We start from the raw sequence: 22,358 nt of genomic DNA on the forward strand, positions 1-22,358 counted from the left end.
CCCATTTCATAGTGTATTGCTTTCAGCAGCCTCACAAACTAAAATACTAGGGAGGAACGGACATTCAGAAATGTGTAACTGAAGGAACTCCTAGGGTTACCCTCACATGCCCAAGACAAGACATGCACAGAAGGAGGCCCCTACACATTAAAGCTATTCTCTAAACTCACTGTTTGGATAAGTCCTGAAAGTGAATGTTCCTACAGGTCAATGTATAAAGACTAGGAAGGGTGTTCCCCTCTCCCCACCCTTTGTTTTACTTAGTTTCTACAAGGAAAGATTTGTTGTAACACTAGTGGATACCAGTTTAAGGAACAGACACTTCAGAATCTAAATCCCAGCAACATTATATTAAAATATGAAAATGTCAAAAAGGTTACAAAAGATAGAAAAAAAACAGGAAGTGATGGTCCAGGCAAAGGAGACCAATAAAGCATGAGAAACCATCATTGAGGAGGACTAGACCTGGGATATACCACACAAAGACTCTTTTAAAAACAGTCCTAGAGATGGCGGCATAGAGAGGAATGGAAGTTAGTTAGTCCTCCTAGAACAACTAATAAACAGCTAGGAATAAATAGAAAATAATCTGGAAAAATTGCTGGGTGAAAAATGTGACTGTCCACTCATCATACACCATCCTGAATTGGAAGGAATGCCCGAGATCGCAGCATAAAATCTGTACGTAAAAACTGCGGACCCGAGCCAGGAGCCCCTCCCCCCCACGACTCAAACTGCAAAGCCTCGCAATGCTAGAAAGCAGCACTCTACAAGAAAGCGAATATAGCTCAGCTGAGCTCCAACTGCAGTTTTAATTAGCACACATGAACTACTCAACACAAGCTATGAAACCCAACAAGGAGACACAGGCTTTTGGTGGCAACTGACCTTGGAGAGCTGGAGGACCTCTCTGGGAGGGAGGGGGAGCCCAGAGGACCAGGTGCTGTCTCAGGCTGATGGGTGAAACTGAGGGGGGCCACAGACTGTCCCTGAAGGGGGTCTTTCTGTCCCTTTTTTGGTTCAGGGGAGAAAGCCTCAGCCATTTTCAATTCTCAGCACTCAGACCCAGACAAGGGTAGAGATAGCAGAGTCAGAGGCTATTCAAATGCAAATGACCTCTCCCCAGGGGCAATATCTTCCCTAAGAGGAAAGAGGCTCTACTATCCACCTTCCGCTCAGAACCAGACCCCAGAGCCTGGGGTTAAACAGCCACAGGCCACACCTCCTTACACCAGTCTGGAGCTACAGGCTGACAGGCACCACCTGCTGGGCAGAAAACCACAGTGACTCAAGGTCTCACAGGGTGCATCAATCTTCTAAAACACACCCTCAGGGAGACCTGAAACTATTGCCTCCTTACAAGACCTGAGCCCATTCTGGTCTAGGAAAACCTGAGTGGGGTAACCAAGGAAGCCAGATGACTAGAGAACAGAAAACTACAACCTACACTAGGAGGGGTGAAGTTATGGCCCAGTCAAAGGAAACAATTTACACTTCAACTGAGATACAGGAATTTAAACAACTAGTGCTGGATCAATTCATAAAGTTTAGGGAAGATATGGGAAAAGAGATGAAGCACATAATGAAAACACTGGGCATAATTAAGGTAGAAATCGAAAGTTGAAAAAAACAACTAACAGAATCTATAGAAATGAAAGGCACAACACATGAGATGAAGGACACAATGGAGACATACAACAGCAGATCTCAAGAGGCAGAGGAAAACACTCAGGAACTGTAGAACAAGGCACCTGAAAGCCTACACATAAAAGAACAGATAGAGAAAAGAATGGAAAAATACAAGCAACATCTCCAGGAACTTAAGGCCAAAACAAAATGCAGGAATGTACACGTCACTAGTGTCCCAGAAGGAGAAGAGAAGGGAAAAGGGGCGGAAGCAATAATAGAGGAAAATAATCAATGAAAATTTCCCATCTCTTATGAAAGACATAAAATTATGGATCCAAGAAGCGCAGAGTACCCCAAACATAATAGATGTGAATAGGCCTACACCTAGACACTTAATAATCAGATTATCAAATGTTAAAGATAAAAAGAGAATCCTGAAAGCAGCAAGAGACAAGTTCATCACATACAAAGGAAGCTTGATAAGATTATGTGCGGATTTCTCAATAGAAACCATGGGGGCAAGAAGGAAGTGGGGTGATACATTTATGATACAGAAAGAGAAAAACTACTGACCAAGAATCCTATATCTGGCAAAACTGTCCTTCAAATATGAGGGAGAGCTTAAAATATTCTCTGACAAACAGACAATGGCAGAGTTTGTGAACAAGATACCAGCTCTACAGGAAACACTAAAGGGAGCACTACAGACAGAAAGGAAAAGACAGGAGTGAGAGGTTTGGAACACAATTTGGGGAGATAGTAGCACACCAATGTAAGTACATTGAACAAAGATGACTGTGAGTATGGTTGAAAGAGGAAGGTTAGGAGCATGTGGGACACTAGAAGGAAAGAGGAAAGATAAAGACTGGGACTGTATAACCCAGTGAAACTTAGGGTGCTCAACAATTGTGATAAAAGGTACAAATATGTTTTTACATGAAATAGAACAAATGAATGCCAACATTGCAAGGTGTTAAAAATGGGGTGGGATTTGGGGAAAAATACAATCAATGCAAACTAGACACTACAGTTAACAGAAACATTGTATTTTATGCTTCCTTTAATATAACATAAGCAATATACCAAAGCTAAATGCATACGGGGGGAGGGGGACATAGGGGAAGGGTATTGGACTCTTGGCATTGGTGATGTTGTCTGACTCTTTATTCTACTTTAGTTTAATGCTATTTTTCCTTTTGTTGCTTTCTAGCTGTCATGTTTTGTTTGTTCTTTTTTTGTTCTTTTTTTCCTTTCTTTTTTTTTTTTCTCCTGTCTCTACCTTCTTTGACTCTTCCTCCTCCTTTGTGGAAGAAAGTCGTTATACAGATAGTGGCAATGGTGGTGAATACATAAATACACGACTATACAGGGAACCATCGATTGTTTACTTAGAACAGAGTGCATGGTATGTGAACAAAACTGTCTTAAAAAAAATGAGTTGATGAAGAAACCTTCAGGGCACTATACTGAGTGAAATAAGACAAACACATAAGGACAACTATTGCAGGGTCTCACTGATATGAACTAATTATAATATTTAAACTCATAGACATGAAATGTAAGTTATCAGGATATAGAACTAGGCTAAAGAATGAGGAGCAGCTGCTTATTACGAGCAGAATGTTTAACTAGGGTGAACTTAAACGTTTGAAAATGGAGAGGTGATGGTAGCACATTGTGAGCATAACTAACAGTGCTGAATGGTGTGTGAAGGTGGTGGAAAGGGGAAGCTCAGTCACATATGTCACCAGAAGGAAAGCTGGAGGTTAAAAGATGGGAATGCATAAAACAGTGAATCTTGTGGTGGACGATGTCCGTGATTAACTGTACAAATATTAGAACTCTCTCTCATGAACTAGAGCAAATGTATGACACTATAATTAGAAGTTAATAATAGAAAGGCATATAGGGAAAAATATACCTATTGGAAACTATATACTATAGTTAGTATTTTAACATTCTTTCATCAACAGTAACAAATGTACTATACCAAAACTATGAATCAATAATGGAGGGGGGGAGTTGTTTAGGGGTATGGGAGGATTTGAATTTCCTTTTTTTGTGTGTCTTTATTTCTTTCCTGGAGTAATGAAAATCTTCTAAAAATTGAAAAAAAAATTAACTGTGGTGATGGATGCACAGCTGTATGATGCTACCATGGGCAAACGATTGTACACTTTGGATCTTTGGATAATTGTATGGTATGTGAACAATCTCAATTTTTAAAAAATGGGGAAAAAATAAAAAAACCTAAAACAAAAACGGTCTTAAATGTGCTCAGAAAGCTGAGGAAAAACACGGAAAAGAATTAAAGAAAATCAGGAAAACAACAGATGAACACAAAGATTATCAATACAAAGACAGAAATTATGAAAAGCAATCAAACAGAGCAAAGACCACAGTAACAGATTAAAAATTCCCTAGAGCGATTCAAACAGGAGATTGGAGCTGGCAGATAAAAAAATCAGAGAACTTTAAGATATGATCATTGAAATCATTCTGAGGAGTAGAAAGAAGAAAGAATTAAAAAAAGTGAACAGTCTGAGGAAACCATGGGATACCATCAAGTATCCTAGTATACACATTGTGGGAGTCCTAGAAAGAAAAGAGAGAATATTCAAAGAAACAATGGCTGAAAACTTCCCAAATTTAATGAAAGACATAAATAAACACATCCAAAATGCTCACTGAATTCCAAACAAGATCAACCCAAATAGACCCACAGCACAGTATATCATAATCAAATTGTCAAATGCTTAAGGATCCTGAAAGCCACACGCAAAGAGCAACATGTCACATACAAGGGGTATGTCACATACACATCAATAAGATTAAGTGCTGATTTCTCATCAGAAATCATGGAGGCAAGTACTGAAAGCAAAAAAATTGCCAACCAAGAATTAGAAGTCTGGCAAAACTCTTTCAAAGTGAGGAAGAAATTAGAACATTCCCAGATAAAAACTGAGGGAGTTCATCATCACTAGACTGGCCCTATGAGAGATGCTAAAGAAATTTCTACAGGCTTAAAGAAAAGGGCAATAGATCAAAGCCACATGAAGAAATAAAGTCCTCATGAGTAAATATAAATGCCAGTACTGTTGTATTTTTGGATTTTAACTCCACTTTTTACTTCTTTATAGGCTCTAAAGGCAAATGCATAAAATGTAATGATAAAGCAGTGGCTTTGGACTCATATTGTAATAAACAATGTGAGACAAGAATTACATAAAGGGGGGGATGCGGGGGTATAAGAATATACTTTGTATATACTACTGAAGTTAAGTTGGTATCAAATCAAACAAGATTATTATGGATTTAGGAAGTTAAATTTAAGCCCCATGGTAACTACAAAGAAAATATCAGAGAATACAAAAGCTCATAGAGAAAGAAATTACCGTGCAGCTTGCCAGAGGCAAGGGGTAGTGGGAATAGGGAATTAATACAGAAAGGGAAACTTTTAGTAATGGAAGGTGGTGACGGTACCAACCACAGTGATGTGAATGTGATTAGTCCTATTGAATGGTATGTTTGAGAGTAGCTGTGATGAGAAAGTTTACGTTGTACATTCAGTCCCACAATTTAAAAAAAGAAAGAGCAACTAAAGAGACAATGACAAATAAATGCAATACATGATGCTGGATGGGATCTAGCAAAGGAAAAGAGAAGGCTCAAAGGGATATTCTTGGGATATATGAAAAAACTGGAATATAAACTGTAAGCTTTACTATCAATGTTAAATTTCTTAAACTTTGTGACTGCACTTAAGGTGGTTATCCTTGTCCTTAGGAAATAAACATGGCAGTATTAATTGCTCAAGGAACATGATGTATACAACCTACACTCGACAGTTTCAGAAAATGAATGTATGAGACAAAGAGATGTATAGATAGACTCATAAGACAAACGTGGCAAAATATTAACATTTGTGGATCTATGTATGGGGGGAAAGGGGGTGGGGGTGGGAGTATGTCGGAATTCTCCGTATGGGATTTGTATTACTTTTGTAACTTCTCTAAGTTTGAAAGTATTTCAAAGCAAAAGCTAAAAAAAACAAATCTCCCAACTATCTTATAAAGTAATAATTGTTTGTCTATTGTTTTATTAAGTTACTATGTACCTTTTTTTTTCCTCTGTACTTTTTGTTATTGTAGTTTTCAAAACCAGGGAAAGAATAATTTTCCTAGAGATTGACTAGAAATTTAAAAGTACTGATCATTTTGATTTCTGTCTTGGGCACTTGTCCAAAGTGGTATTTTATGGAATACATGCAGAATGACAAAAAGATGAAAGAATTCATTTATTTTTCAACAACTGTCTAATAATAAGTGAGAGCACTTTACAAAAGAACAGGTGGCTGTGTAAGTCAATTTGTTTTAGAAAACTGTCCTTGCACCCCTTTATTTTCTTTTATTTTATTTTATACAATATTTGAAAACTCTTAGGCTGTAAGCAGATTGTCCAGTCAGTCAGAGAGATATTACTCCAAAAAAGGATATGCCACATCTACTTTTCCATATTATGTTACTGGCCTAGTTAAGAGTATGTAACTGGCCTAGTTAAGAGTATGCACTTACCAGATAGTCAGGGACATATCATCAATATGGAGGCTAGGATGCCTTCATTTCAGGAGCAACATTTCTTTCGGCATTGATATGCATGCTGAATAACAAAGTCTAAAATACAAAGGTTAAAGAGTCCAAAAATAAAACAAGATATCCAGTATGACACCAACTTGCACAATTTAGTGGAACAGTACAAGGCTTAAACTTTCACTCTTTAAAAACCATATTTTATTTTCCAAGAGTCATTTCTACATGTAGTGTGTTATCTATATGCCAAAATTCAAGTCATATTTTACCTTATTGACTCCATTTTAAGACTTTTTAATCACAGTATTTTTCCAATATCGAGCTCATAAAGTAAATACTATCCAGTAATCTAAACTTAGATCCATAAGTCATCAAGAAATATTTCTATTATGATATGTTAAGATTTGCATGTTGTCACATGCCCTATGATCTCAGAAACAGAATTAGATTGACACCTACAAAAAGAGAGTTATAAAACATTTTCCTCATAAGAAGAGGAAGCATCAAGGGAATTCTAAGGGAGAAATCCATTTATATATTTCCACAGAGCTCCTTTGGGGTTTTGAATTTAAAGGGAAGTGGGCACGGGGTATCAAAGGAACGGATGTTCCTAATATTTGAGAAACCTGCCATGATACTAACTATTCTTCCATTAATTCTGTCTATGATAAGAATTGCTACCATTTATGGGGTGCCTAGTCTGTGCTAGATGCTACATGTAAATTGTCTCCTTTAATCCTCAAAAAATAGTATTTTCCCCATTTTATAACTGAAGTAAATAAGTCTTGGTCAACTACTTTGCCCAAGGACACAACAATGTACAAGACAGACCAGGGTTTTTAACTCAAGCTGGTCTAATTTCAAAACCTAGTCCTTCACTATACTACAATGACCCTCTCTCCCTCTATTCTTCTAAAGCAGGCTGGCAAATTCAAGTGCCAACAGGGGTCTTTAAATTAAAATAAAACAGTGAGTTAGAATAATAGAGAATAAGGTGCTGATTTTGCAACCAAGCACAAACCTGCTTAATCTGTACTCTTAAGATATGGTGCAAACAACAAAGAAGTCAAACAAAATATGCCCATCGACCACTAATCTGCTGGACCCATCTAAAAGAAATGCTGCTTGAAAATTAGCATGAGATGAAGCACAATCATAATTAGCAAGTTTTCTGGGTTTTTTTTTTTAAATAGTGGTTCTCAGGTGAGATTTGTTGTACTAAAAACATTCATCACTGAGTAAGTAAATAAAACATTGACATTTTTTATGGTAACTCCATTACTTTTGCACCTTATATACAAACCTTGTAGTAACAATAAACTGTAGTAAACCATCAATTATTTTTAATGCAATTTTATTGAGATATAATCACATAACATACAATCATTCAAAGTGTACAATCAGTTGTTAACAGTATTGTCATATAGTTGTGCCTTTATCACCACAAAGTTTGAACATTTTCATTATCCAAAAAATAAAATAAAGATTAAAATAAAAAGAACATCCCAAACATCCCATTCCCTTCTTCCCCTCCATTGTTGACTTACATTTTTTTTTTTTTTTTTTTTTGGCCAATTTATTTTTGACAAGACTGCAAAGTCCACTCAATTGGGAAAGAATAATCTCTTCAACACATGGTACTAGGATAACTGGATATCCATATGCCAAAAAAAAAAAGAAAAAAAAAGAATGAGGACCCCTCTCTCACACCACACACAAAAATTAACTCAAAATGGATCAAAGACCTAAACACAAAAACCAGGACTATCAAACTCCGGGAAAAAATATATAGGGAAACATCTTCAGGACCCTGTGTTAGACAATGGTTTCATAGACTTTACACATAAACCACAAGCACCAAAAGAAAAACAATAGTTAAATGGGACCTCATCAAAAAAAAATTTTCTTTTTAAAGCTTATGACACATTTATTTATCTGTCATTTACACTATGCCCTGTTACACAGCAGATTGGAGGTGACTGAATTACTGCTTGATGTATATTTTATTTATTTTTTATTTTTTTATCTTCATTTTATTGAGATATATTCACATACCACGCAGTCATACAAAACAAATCGTACATTCGATTGTTCACCGTACCATTACATAGTTGTAAATTCATCACCTAAATCAATCCCTGACACCTGCATTAGCACACACACAAAAATAACAAGAATAATAATTAAAGTGAAAAAGAGCAATTGAAGTAAAAAGGAACACTGGGTACTTCTGTCTGTTTGTTTGTTTCCTTCCCCTATTTTTCTACTCATCCATCCATAAACTAGACAAAGTGGAGTATGGTCCTTATGGCTTTCCCAATCCCATTGTCACCCCTCATAAGCTACATTATTATACAATTGTCTTCGAGATTCATGGGTTCTGGGTTGTAGTTTGATAGTTTCAGGTATCCACCACCAGCTACCCCAATTATTTAGAACCTAAAAAGGGTTGTCTAAATTGTGCGTAAGAGTGCCCACCAGAGTGACCTCTCGGCTCCTTTTGGACAAAATTTAAAACTTTTATGCATCAAAGGGTTTATCATGAAAGTCAAAAAAGAACCTACTCAATGGGAGAAAATATTTGGAAACTACATATCCAATAAGGGTTTAATATCCGTATATATAAAGAAATCCTACAACTCAACAATAAAAAGATAAACAACTCAATTAAAAAATGAGCAAAAGACTTGAGTAGACATTTCTCCAAAGGGGATACACAAATGGCCAAAAACCACATGAAAAGATGTTCAATATCACTAGCTACCAGGGACATGCAAACCAGAACCACAATGAGACACCATCTCATATCAATGAGAATGGCTACTAGTTAAAAACAAGAAAATTATAAGTGTTTGGGAGGATGTGGAGAAATAGGAACACTCAATCACTGCCGGTGGAAATGTAAAATGATGCAGCCACTGTGGAAGACAGCCTGACAGTTCCTCAGAAAGCTAGGTATAGAATTACCATGTGACCCGGCAGGGACTCGAACAGATATTTGTGCACTGATGTTCCTAACGGCATCATTCACACTGCCAAAATATGGAAGCAACCCAAGTGTCCATCAATTGATGAATGAGTATACAAAACATGGTATATACATATAATGGAACACTACTCAGCATTAAAAAGGAATAAAGTTCTGATGCATGCAAGAACATGGATGAACCCTGAAGATGTCAGGTTGCGTGAAATAAGCCAGTCACAAAAGTACAAATACTTTATGATCTTACTGATATGAAATAATTAGAATAAGCAAACTCATAGAATCAGAATCTAGAATACAGGTTACCAGGGGCTAGGTTGGAGGTAGGGAATGGACAGTTAATGCTTAAATTGTACAAAGTTTCTCTTTGGGTCTATTGTAAAATTTTAGTAATAGGTGGTAGTGATGGTAACACAAAATTGCAAATGTAATTAGTAGTACTGAATTGTATATGTAAAAGGAGGGAATTTTAGGCCATACATATGTTATCTGAACAAAAATTAAAAGAAAAAATCATCTAGGACCACGTTAACCACAGGGCAATAAAATTACAGTTTAACAAAAAATAAAAAATAAAAATAAAAAAAAATAAGGATGGTTTAAAATCTATGCCCATGGAAATAAGGAAGGTGGGGCACTGCACTTTTACTCTGGTTAAGGAGAAATCAACTAAAAAGGAAATTACCAACCATTGCAAAATGAAAAGCAATAAGAGCTCTACATATAGCCTATGAGAGATCCATGCTTACTTTCTTGATCTACAGAAATATGAGGTAATAAATGTTTGTTGTTTTAAACCATTAAGTTTTGGAGATAATTTGTTACACAGCAATATACAACTAATACAAAAATAGGTCCCAGGCCCAGAAGATTTTCCATATTATGTAAACACTTCCTGAGCATAGAAAAAGATGGATGGCTATTCACCTCGCTTTTGGAAGTTAGTCGAACCCTGATACCAAAGGTGGACAAGAACAGGATATATAAAGAAGATGATATGTGAATCACTGTACAAACACCAAAGAAAAAGTCATAAATATTTAACAAGTGAAATCTAACAACATGGTAATTCAATACTGAATTGTAACCATGTAGAATTTACTTCCAAGAAAGCAATACTTTAAAAAATATATATTTATTACTTTTATATACTAGGCTCTGTCGTAGGTGCTTTACATGTATTTAGTGGTTTAACCTGCATAATAACCTAATAACCCTTGGGGAACAGCGCTCACCTGTGACATAGCACAGCCTTCCCTCACCATCATTTAATATTGGAAGTCTCCTATCTCTATATATTTCATTTCCAAAGATGCACTTGAAAACTGAATGTATGCAAATCTAAAAATAGACATATCCTATAAAGATGATTTATGTTCTCAGAAAGCTAAAAGATATCATCGAATCCCTAATTATGGCTTTGACAGCACTACCTATTTATTACCCGAACACCATCCTTAGCCCAATCTAGCAAGCTACAGAGCAGCAGATAAACCATACGGGCACTGAACTTCCCATGGGCTTGGGAATCAGAACCAGGTATTTCTCGTCCTACAGGCCTACAGCCCTTCAATTGACCAATACCCCACTCCCCACAAGGGCAAAAACTGAGAGTTAAAAACAACAGAGAAGTGGCACAAAAGGAAGGGCAGGACATTGTGGAACCCAGGCCAGGTGGACACCTCTGTAAGCAAACTCAAGGCACTGGCTAGACGGTGGTCCAGAGAAGCACCTGGCAAGCTAGGACTTCTGGGGGGCTCCCTCCACAAGACAGGGCACAGTGAAAATATTTATACCATTGTCAGAGCACATGCCCACACTGAAAATTATTGCCAATGGTCTGAGGCAAGAAGAACCACTACATAAAAGTTCAAAATAATCATGAGTCATAAAGCAGAATATGGAAGATTAAATTCCACATGTAAAAGGGAGTTCAGGAAGTCAATGTATAATGCTAAAAAATAAAAGTTGTTTGAAAGTAAAGGCCCACTTGATATGTACTATGAAACACAAAAAGGAGGCTACCAGTAACGTCAGGTATTATAAAAAAAGATTATAATCATGAGTAAGTATTTAGGCTAAAGAAAACTGTTTATCTTGGCACTTGTGAAAGGATACTGCAAAGGATTTTATATATCACTGCATTTATTCAACCTATCCTAATCACATATTCTTCCATTTAATCAGTAAATTCCACCTATATATCACAGAATCAAGTTTGTAACACTGACCTTTTTCCTTCTTTTTTTTTTGGGGGGGGGGAATAATATTTATTAAAAAGTATAATGTTGCTTAATGTCTTTAGTTCATTTTCTTTCTTCTCTGTCTACTCAATAGGACCTGGTAAATGCCAACCATTACTTCTACACAAGAACTAAAGGAAGTTAAGGAAGTTGAATACTTCAGCTGACATCTGCCACTCTAGTTTCACATACATTTCTTTTAAATAAAAAATCATTCATCCAATCCATAGCAGCTGACATTCTGACAACAAAAACAAAAAACATACCCCTCTCCTAATCCCACTAGCAATTCACTGTTATAACCATCAAAGTTCTACATCAGCACTCATGTCATGTTCTAAGTTTATTGTTTACAAGGAACTCACTAAACCACACATTACTCATACGTATTCTAGAACGACCTAATATAATGAGGAGGGGGAAAGGGTAGAAATCACACAATTAATGCTGACTTAGAGATGAATAATAGTCATAATATTAAAAAATGAAAATTAAATTCAGGTAAATGAGAGAAAATTCTTAAAAACAAACAACAATGTAAATCATTATTGATCCTAAAACAATAGCTTGATGTCTTTTCATTATGTATGTGCTTTCAGTAGCAAATAGTAAATAATATGGTAATTCAGTTTCACTACTTAATCTTCCTCAAACAGAATCATTTTGAAACTTCCAGTAAGAAATTCTTGGGCTGCAAGTTTCTATATAAGGCAGTAAGTATGCGCTCCCAGCTATGAAGTAAATATCACCCAAACAGAACTTCTTAAAATATCCTTTGTAATTAAGTGCCTAGTAATTATTAAACAAGTCAAGAAATATAAAGTTTTATGGGGAGAAAAAACAATCAATCACCATTTTATAGCAGGTTTCTGGAAACTATGAATTCAAATAGCAAGATTACCAATTACTGAGAAGGAAAAGAAAATCTGGTTCTAACTAAGGATCTTTTTAATAATTAAGACATAGATGTGACAGGACCCAACTAAATTTTTCCCCACACTGAAAAGAGGTACAATATTGTCAACAAAGTGCTGTGGATACACCACAGCCTGCTAAAAGATGGACATCAGGGGTAGAGTTGCTCATGCGGCTTGAAGTAGAACCGAGAGAGGAAGTCCAACATATTCAGCATATTCTTCACAGAGAAAGAAAAAATTTTAGGCTGGCAAGATGACAGCAATCCAGCAAGATCTGTCTCCTATGCTACAAAAAACTGTAGGAGATTGCTTTAGAACTAACTAAAAACATCCCCTGGAAGATAGCAACAGGATATTTAAAAGGTAATGTAAATTATAACAATAGGATATGGACAATAGGATGTCACTGCCACACGTCTAACAACTTTTTTCCTGATTATAATGTACTGAGTAAGCTATGTTCTTCAGCAGAAAACAAACTTCCTTAACAATGTCTTAAATTTCAAAAACAATGGGCAAGTTTACAAGGGGAAATATGCATAAATTATAATGAAGGAATTTTGTTAGCAAAGCATGCAACCTAACAACTAAATGGCTCAGGACTAAGTAGTTTCCATCAAAATGGCATACAAGTCCTGAAATATTCTAATACGTCTCTTGGGACAACAGAAAAAAAAGGTACCATATCTAGATTAGCTCTCTTTATGGTTTATAGAACTGGATTTCAGTGGAGAAACAGACTGAATCAATGATAGAACCAAGGTTAACTACTTTGAGTCACCTATGCTCAAAATCTGGAAGAAATCCATCTCCTTTCCTTTATCCCCAATAATTAACTAATAACCAACATCTAACAATTCTTCTCTCGCCATGTTTCTTATCCAATCAACACAGCCTCAAAATATCTCCCCAAAATATTAATTAATTGCACAGTAGATTTAACATGTATATGCCCACAAATTCCGATACTCCTCCTTCCAAGAGGCAGAGCTTAATTCCCCTCCCCTTGATTGCTGTCTGGGTTTAGTGAATCCTTCTAACAAATTGAGTATGGAAAGGAAAAAAAAAACAGTGGAGAAACTTAGCAGACACCACCTTAAGAAGTAATCAAATTAACATCACCAGCAATAAGTCATATTGATATCATGTAACCCCTGACATAACACGACAAGAAGGGCACTTCACCTCCATGGTATTCTTCCCAAAAATTGCATAAGCCCAACCTAATCATGAGAAAACAGCAGACAAACCCAAACGGAAGGATATTCTACGAAATATCCAACAAATACTCTTCAAATGGTATTCTGGATGGGACACTAGAACAGAAAAGGGTTAATAGTGGAAAAACTGGTGAAATCACAATAAAGTCCTTTTTTATTAGTTAATAATACTGTATCAATGTTAATAGTATTGTACCAATGTTAACTTTTTAGTTTTGATCATTACACTATAGTTGTATAAGATGTTAACATTAGGGGATGCTGGGTCAAAGGTATACAGAAACTTATTATGCTATTTTTGCAACCCTTTGGTAAACCTAAAATTATTTCAAAATAAAAAGTTTTTTAAAATGTTTCCAAACCTTATGTTCCTTTACTTTTAGTAAGCCAGCACTCCAGCTTATAGACCTTACTACTATCACTGAAATTTCCCAGATACCCATTTCTTTAGGATCTGCCCTCTACAATTTATCTAGAATATACTGAAGGATTAATCTCAACAATGCATATCATCTCCCTACTCAAAAACTACATTCTTTTCTACTCAAAAACTACAAATGACTCCTAAGAGCCTCAGTGTTATTTATGACTAAGCTTATCACTGAAGGGTATGCAAAACACCAATACTCTGCTTACCCAACCTTATCTCTCAACTGAACATACTTATTTTTTTATCTTTAATTAGATACTGATGACAAATGTTTAAACTTTTCATTCAATAATACTGGGCATTTGGACAATAATGGGAGACTTAAGTACAGTTTCTGCTTTTAGAATATTTATGATCATATTAGATAGATGATGGTTATGTGTTTTGTATTTTTATCGTATTTCCCATAGTTATTGAAGTTATTACTAAGTTTTTTCAATTTATTCCTTTGTTTCCTAAATTTATAATCATACATCTACAATAAAAGATAAGTTTATATTTTTGGTATTTCATATCTATTTCTGGCAAAATTTAAGATTCCGTTAGTTTTATTTTCACTTGAAAGTACTGATTAAGTTATCAACAATTAAAGATGATGATATTATGTAATAGCATGGTAAATACACAACTGACCTGGAAGAGGGTAACTGGTAATAGAATTGCCAAATCTTATCAACACACCCTATAAAGCGTCGCTGGAAGTATACTCTTCCCTTTTCCAGGAGGCTTCTTTAGTGCATCTTCATGGACAAATAGTCTGCCAACTACCTACCTTGAAAATGTTAATTATATTTATATACATACACACAAACACACTTTATTTTTATGTTGTAATCTGGTTCATTATATTTGTTTGTACTGGTACTTTGTTTTCTTCTGCCTCTTTCCATGTGAACTTGATAGGCAATTAAGTCTTTTTTGCCTGAGTATTTTGCCACTGTCATCTGATCCCCCACTTCATTTTGTCCTTGGCCTCAGTGCTACAGATGTGGGAAAGAACACTGACTGGAATAAGGCAAACTTGAGTTATGAACCTGATTCTGCGTATGACCAAACAGCTTCCCCAACTTTCAGATTCTTCATCTACAAAATGAAGAGTTTGATTAAATGATCAAACCTTCTAGCACTAACTTTCTACAATTTTAATTTAGTAACGAGTACCATTAAAGTAGGTATGCAACTTGAGGGCATGGTGGGTGGCCGCAGGCTGTGGGTGGGTCTGCGGAGCCCGACCCCCGGCTGCCATAAGCCTCCCAGTCGTGCCCTGCAACCTGCACCTGCCGCCCAGAGCAAAGAAGACAAAACCTCAGGGAACTTCTTTTAGAAAGAAAAACACCTTTTGTACACAAAGAGGGAGAAGATCAGAAATTTTCCAGTAATAGAGGCCAGAGAATGATGCCATCTGAACACCAGGTCCAAGAAGGGACAAAAATTCTGAAAAGTAAAATGAATATGGATCATAAAGAAAATTCCAATAGGACTACAGAGAGCAAAAATAATATACGGATGGGAAAAAATTGTATTCCTTTAAAACCTTCCAATGAATTAACCAATTCAACTATAGCATTCAATATACAAAATTTGGAAGATAATAATCAAACTATTCAGTTGTTACCAATTAACGATGATCCCCAAAGTCAATACAGGACATTTAGTCAGGTATTTCACTTAAAAAAAAAAAAATAGTAAAGAAAACCAATGACTACAGAAAAACCAAAGCAAGGTGCTTATAACATACACAAGAAACTTGTGCTTGGATCTTATTGGAGCCAAAATGTTCAGTCTAAGGTTAATTCATTTAGAAAACCTCTACGAGTCAAAGATGTGAGTTCTGCCACAACCAAGAAACTTTCAGTTACTGTCTCTGAAGCCACAGAGCCTCAGCCTGTAAACACCAGCAGTGTAACAGTGAAAAGTAATAGCACCTCAAACAGAACTAAGACAAAATTTGGCAGACAGCTTGTGCAACTTCCTATTAGAAGTCACTACAATAATAGCCAAGACAACATGAAATAGGGCATCAACAGAACTTCTGCCAGTTGTACAATGCAGAAAGGGCCTATTGGAAAGGGATTACTATGGTTAAAAACAGATCTATCTACTGTCAAAATCAGTTCTTCTCAAGACACAAAAAGATATGAGACATCATCTAGAAACCTAGTTTACGAAATTATAACCAGGCCAGCTTCATCTCCAAACACCAAACTGATAGAGAAGTCCAAAACCATTAACCAGTAAAGACATAATGCAACCCAAGCAATCTTTATTAGACTGGCTCAGCCCAAAGAAACTACAGAAGAGAGAAAAATCTACCTGACTGAGTGAAAAGCTGGCAAGGGAAGAGTGCTGAAAAGGCTTCCTAGCTGTGTACTTACCCAACTAGAACCTGAAGGACAAAATGAAAACCCTATTGGGTCTTTCTAGATTACCATGGCAGAAGAAGATGAGCAGAGACTATTTACAGAAAAAGTAAAAACGACATTTTCCGAATGCCTGAACCTGATTAATGAGGGATATTCAAAAGAAGAAATACTGGCCACACTGAATGACCTGGTTAAAAATATTCTGGGTGCCAAAAAACTTGTTAAATATTAGATATGCCTTGCAGGTCTTGAACCAATCACAAGTCCTATTGAAAATATCACAATCTATGAGAAAGCCATTCTGGCAGAGGCTCAGCCTAATGAGGAGATGCAATGTGCAACTGCAGATATTCCAAAACTGAAGAGTCAAGAAAAAGTTAATTTTGGAGAAAAAAAAAAAAAAATGAGGCCTGTGCAGCCACAGAACAAATCCTAGAAGTCAACACTGATAATATAGGTGTTAACCTAGAGCAAGGATAACTAGAAATGGAAAATAAACAACCTAGAATTGTGATATTTCACGATTGTAAAAAAGAACAAGAGAACAAAAAAAAGAGCCCATCAGTGATGCTAAAACCCCCAATAAAGAAACTAGAGCAAGTAGCTTAATTAAATATATTTCTACTATGCCAAACTTGCGAAGTGTGAAAAAGATGATGCAGTTTGATGAAACGAATTCTATATTTAAAGAACTGAAGTTTCTAACACCAGCGAGATGTTCTCAATGTCTTCAAGAGAACAATTCCAAATTGCCAGATATGCTAAAAGACCATTATCCTTGTGTGTCTTCATTGGAACAGTTAGCAGAATTGGGAAGTGAAACAGATGCTTTTGTCTGTCGTCCTAATGCAGCGCTCTGCCGGATATACTCAGAGGCTGAGACAGCAGAAAAGAAATAAGGCTCTGGTAAGAAATGGGGTCTTAATACAAATACAGTAATGCTGCATTGTAAAAAAATGAGATGTTCTAGGTAAAATTTATATTTATATAAAAGAAGTTCTTTGTGGTAAGAAGGAAAAGGTGCTAAACTTAGTGGATACTAGAAACTTTAAAGCTAGCCTAAGTTCCCTTCTTGGTTAAAATTTTAATTTCCATAGCTTCATTTGATGTAATTTATAGATTATTAGAATGGAGTTAGAGATGGACTATATAATATTTAATAAATGTCATTCTAGTTTAGGTAGCATTTCTAAAATAACTAATACTTAAACTTGTTTTTTCCTCATCATATAAAAACTTTACTGTTAAATCATGTCTCCTGAAACCTAACCGTTATATACAGTAAACATTTCTCTTCTCCTCACACATAAATACCACCAATAAAATTGTTTTGTAAAGCCCTGAAGTTATACTTAAATGACATATACAGTCTACCAACTCTACACAGTTTCAAATAAGTTATTTTTCATTGAGAAAGATTAGTTTTAAAACAAATGAGTATGATGGAAGACCACATGTTTCGTTTTATGTTCATTCATTCCATTTGTATAATAGCAGCTAGCTCTATTTATTGTCTTATTCTGGAGAATAGGACTTTAATTTCTGTTTAAATGTGTACCTAATATGCAACAAAATAAATTAAAATACATGTTTAAAAAAAAACAGGTATGCAGGGATTCTAGGAAGTTGGCAATAAAGGTAGTATACTTCCGAATCTCCCTAAGTTCCCCCATAAAAACAGAGCAAACAGAATAGTTAAGTCAATAATTCAGACACCTGTAACAAAACTACATAAATGCATTCCCATGAACCTCAAAATACATACAAACAAGGAAAACTCACCAACAGCTACAAGACTGGTATAAATAACAACTTCCATATCATTCCAAACTGGTCTTCAAGTATAATGGCACATACTATTATGAACATGCAAGAACCCAGGGAATACTGTTCCCTAGAGTCCTTCCTGAGGAACACACTAAGACCAGCACGGTCCAGTATAACTTTCTGCAATGTTCTCTTTCTACGCTGTTTAGTACAGTAGCCACTGGTTACATGTGGCTATTGAGTACTTGAAATGTGCCTAGTATTACTGAGGAACTACACTATAACATTTAATTTTAATTTTAATTTTAATGTAAATAGCCATGTGATTAGTGGCTACTGTTTATGATGGTGCAGCTATAGAATAAGCTTCTGACTACCAAAATAATTGCCATACCATAAGGATAGGTAAAGTATTCCAACTAACAATCAAATTTAATCAATTAATTAATTCAATGGATATCCCAAACAACCACATTATGTGTTTCCTGATAGAAGTACACAATTAATACTTAAAAAGTAGTCTTGACAACCTTTTTTAGGTTCTAAAGAATTGGGGTAGCTGGTGGTGGATACCTGAAACTATTAAACTACAACCCAGAACCCATGAATCTCGAAGACAGTTGTTTAAAAATGTAGCTTATGAGGGGTGACAGTGGGATTGGGAATGCCATAAGGACCAAACTCCACTTTGTCTAGTTTATGGATCGATGTGTAGAAAAGTAGGGGAAGCAAACAAACAGACAAAGGTACCTAGTGTTCTTTTTTACTTCAATTGCTCTTTTTCACTCTAATTATTATTCTTGTTATTTTTGTGTGTGTGCTAATGAAGGTGTCAGGGATTGATTTAGGTGATGAATGTACAACTATGTAATGGTACTGTAAACAATCGAAAGTACAATTTGTTTTGTATGACTGCGTGGTATGTGAATATATCTCAATAAAATGATGATTAAAAAAAAAAAAAAAAAAAAAGTAGTCTTGAAACACTTCCTCAAAGAAGATATACAAATAGTCAATAACCACATGCAAAGATCCTCAAAATCATTAGTCAATAGAGAAATGCAAACTAAAACAACAATGTCATACCATTCCTCAATCTTTAAACAGCCATAATCAGAAAGTCACACAATAAGTGTTGTCAAGGATGTGGACAAATTGGTACCCTCATACATTGTTGTTGGGAATGTAACATTGTGAAACCACTTTGGAAAACAGCTTGGCAATTTCTTAAAAAATTAATCATACAGTTATGCTATTACCTAGCGATTCCATATCTAGAAATCTACACACAAGAAATGAAAATACACATCTGTACAAAAGCTTAAACACAAAAGTTCATAACGGTATTATTCACAAAGTCAAAAAAGAACATCAACTGGTGAATGGATAAATAAAAGGTGGCATATCCATATCAATGAAATACTATTAGACAATAAGAAAGGGCAAAGCACTGATACATGCTACAACAGGGATGAACCTCAAAAAATGCTCAGTGAAAGAAGCCAAATACCAGAGAGTATACTATGTAAGATTCTATTTATATAAAATGAAAAAAATAAAAATAAAAAAAAGGCAAATCTGGGGCTAAGGGTAGGAATGATGCAAAACTATAAATGGGCACAAGGTTTCTTTTTTAGGATAATAGAAATGTTCTAAAATTAGATGGATGGCTGTACAACCATAAATATACTAAAATTCACTGAATTGTACACTTAAAATCAGTGAATTTTATGGTAAGTACTTTATGTCTCAATAAAACAGTTTTTAAAAAGAAGTGGCGGGTTATCAGGGCATAGAAAGTGGGGAGAAAAGGGGCAATCGATGATTAAGATGTACAGAATGCTCAAATAAGGATCACTGTAAAGGTTCCTAGATTGTAGGCTCTTACAGCAGTCACATCTATTCCTGAGTTTTAACTGTTATTTCTAAATTCTGAGATGCTGTACTCTTTGGGTATAACCTGGTAGTTCCCTGTCATTTTCAGAGTTAGAATTCTGCAGCTCTGAAAGACAACATTACTCCATACAGCAACTGTTGAAGTTGAAAGGGTTCAGACTTCAATTAGAGATATGAATGAAATGGACCTGGTTTGGATTAAGGTAAATCAGAATACAACATAAAGGAAGATATTGCCTGTATTTTAAAACTTCAACTTCTATGTGAGACCAAAGGAAGAGATGTTTATTTGGTCCAAAATTAAAATTTTCTGTAGCACACTATCTAATCTAACCTGTTTGTCAGTTTATTTAAACAACCTAAATACATGAAAACTAGAATAGGGAATGAGATCTTGTTATTCTGTACAGGTTAATGTAATACCCAGATACATTCCAGAGTATTTTGGGCAGAAAATAAAAAAATACATTTGCAAAGCCTACTTGAGGGACTGGGGAGAAAATGTGGAACTATTAAACTCATGTCATCCACCTGAGGAATTCCTGATATTCTCTCAGGCACTAGGGACTCACAATTGATTAAGCCAAGCCCTCAATTTAGAGGCTTGCCTTTATGAAACTTATTTCTACAATGGTAAAGCTAGGCCTGCATGAAATTATGCTTGAGAGTCACCTCCAGAGAGCCTCTTATGTTGCTCAGATGTGACCTCTCCCTTTAAGCTAACTCCACAAATAAACTCACTACATTGCCCACTACATGGGACATGACTCCCAGGGTGAGCCTGGCCCTGGCATCATGAGATTGGAAATGCCTTCTGGACCAAAAGGGGGAAAAGAAATGGAACAAAATTAAGTTTTAGTGGCTAAGAGATTTCAAATAGAGTCAAGAGGTCATTCTGGAGGTTACTCTTATGCAAGCTTGAGCCAGTTATTGCAAACTACCACAGTATGTCAAGCCCCAATCAACAGCATTCCTGAAAACCCTAGGGAGTGCACTGGGCTCTAAGTCTCTATAAAAGTTTTTCATAGTAAGATTATTTTTTCAGCTGAAAATTTAAGGCCTCCAGATTAATCCTATGCAAGACAAGCCCTGAAACCCAGGTACTAGTCTCTCCAAGAACATCAACTAGTTTCATGCCTCTACCCCATAAGGTCAACACCCCTCTCCAGCACAAAGAAGTTAAAATGGTCATTGCCCAGATATCCCTGAAGATTGAGAGAAAGTTCAAATGAGAGGGAGGAGGTGTGTTCCAGTTTGCTAATGCTGCCATTACACAAATACCAGAAACGGATTGGCTTTTATAACAGGGGTTTATTTGGTTACAAATTTACAGTCTGAAGGCCATGAAATGTTCAAATTAAGACATCAACACAAGTATACCTTCAGCAAAGGAAGGCCAATGGCATCTGGAAAACTTCTGTTAGCTGGGAAGGCACATGGAGGCATCTGCTGACCCCAGGTTGTGTGCCACCTCTTCATTTGGCCCCTGTGCGTTCTTCAAAATGTTGCTCTTGAAGTGTTTCGTCCTTTCTTAATTTCTCAGGAGCAAACTCTGCTAGCATCTCCAAAGTTTCAGCAAAAGTCTGCTTTCAGCGGCCATCTCCAAAATGTCTATATCAGCTGCTCTTAGCTCCTTCTGTTTGTAAGCTCTTTTATAGGACTCCAGTGATTAAATCAAGACCCACATTGAATGGGCAGGGCCACACCTCCATGGAAACAACGTAATCCAAAGATTCCAACCTAATCAACACTAATACGTCTGCCCCCACAAGACTGCATTAAAGATAATGACATTTTGGGGGACATAATACATCCAAACTGGCATAAGTTGTAACTGAGAAATTAGGATTTAACAAATGACTCTAACTATTGACTCATCATATAGATATTTCTTTTTAGCATCTAGCATTTGAGAGTAGCCAGAAGGAAATATCTGAAGTTGCTGAACTGTAATACAGTGGCCTTGATCCTGATAATGATTGTATAACTATACAGGAAAAAAAAAAGTTGCCTATTGTATGGATCTACTTCTGAATGTTCTGTTCTGTTCCACTGATGTATAGATCTATCTGTGACAATACTACAGTGTCTCAGTTAACTTACCTCTATTGAAAGTCTTAAAATTGGGTAGAGTGCAATACTAGTGGTCAGTAAGAGGGAGAGGTAAGGGATATGGGATGTTTGGGGTTTTCTTTTTTCTTTTTTTTTTTTTCTGGAGTAATGAAATGTTCTAAAAATTATCATGGTGATGAATACACAACTATATGATGATACTGCGAACCATTAACTGTATACTTTGGATGGCTTGTATGGTGTGT

General features: G+C 35.9%; 1 protein-coding gene and 1 pseudogene across 3 annotated transcripts in view; one reads left to right on the forward strand and one right to left on the reverse strand.

Moving 5' to 3' along the window:
• Positions 1–22,358, reverse strand: part of RASAL2 (RAS protein activator like 2) — a 531,908-nt gene that overhangs the window by 454,626 nt on the left and 54,924 nt on the right. The window lies entirely within an intron of this gene.
• Positions 15,204–17,276, forward strand: LOC119527975 (annotated as a pseudogene).

This window comes from Choloepus didactylus, chromosome 2 (genome assembly GCF_015220235.1).
Source record: "Choloepus didactylus isolate mChoDid1 chromosome 2, mChoDid1.pri, whole genome shotgun sequence".
NCBI lineage: Eukaryota > Metazoa > Chordata > Mammalia > Pilosa > Megalonychidae > Choloepus > Choloepus didactylus.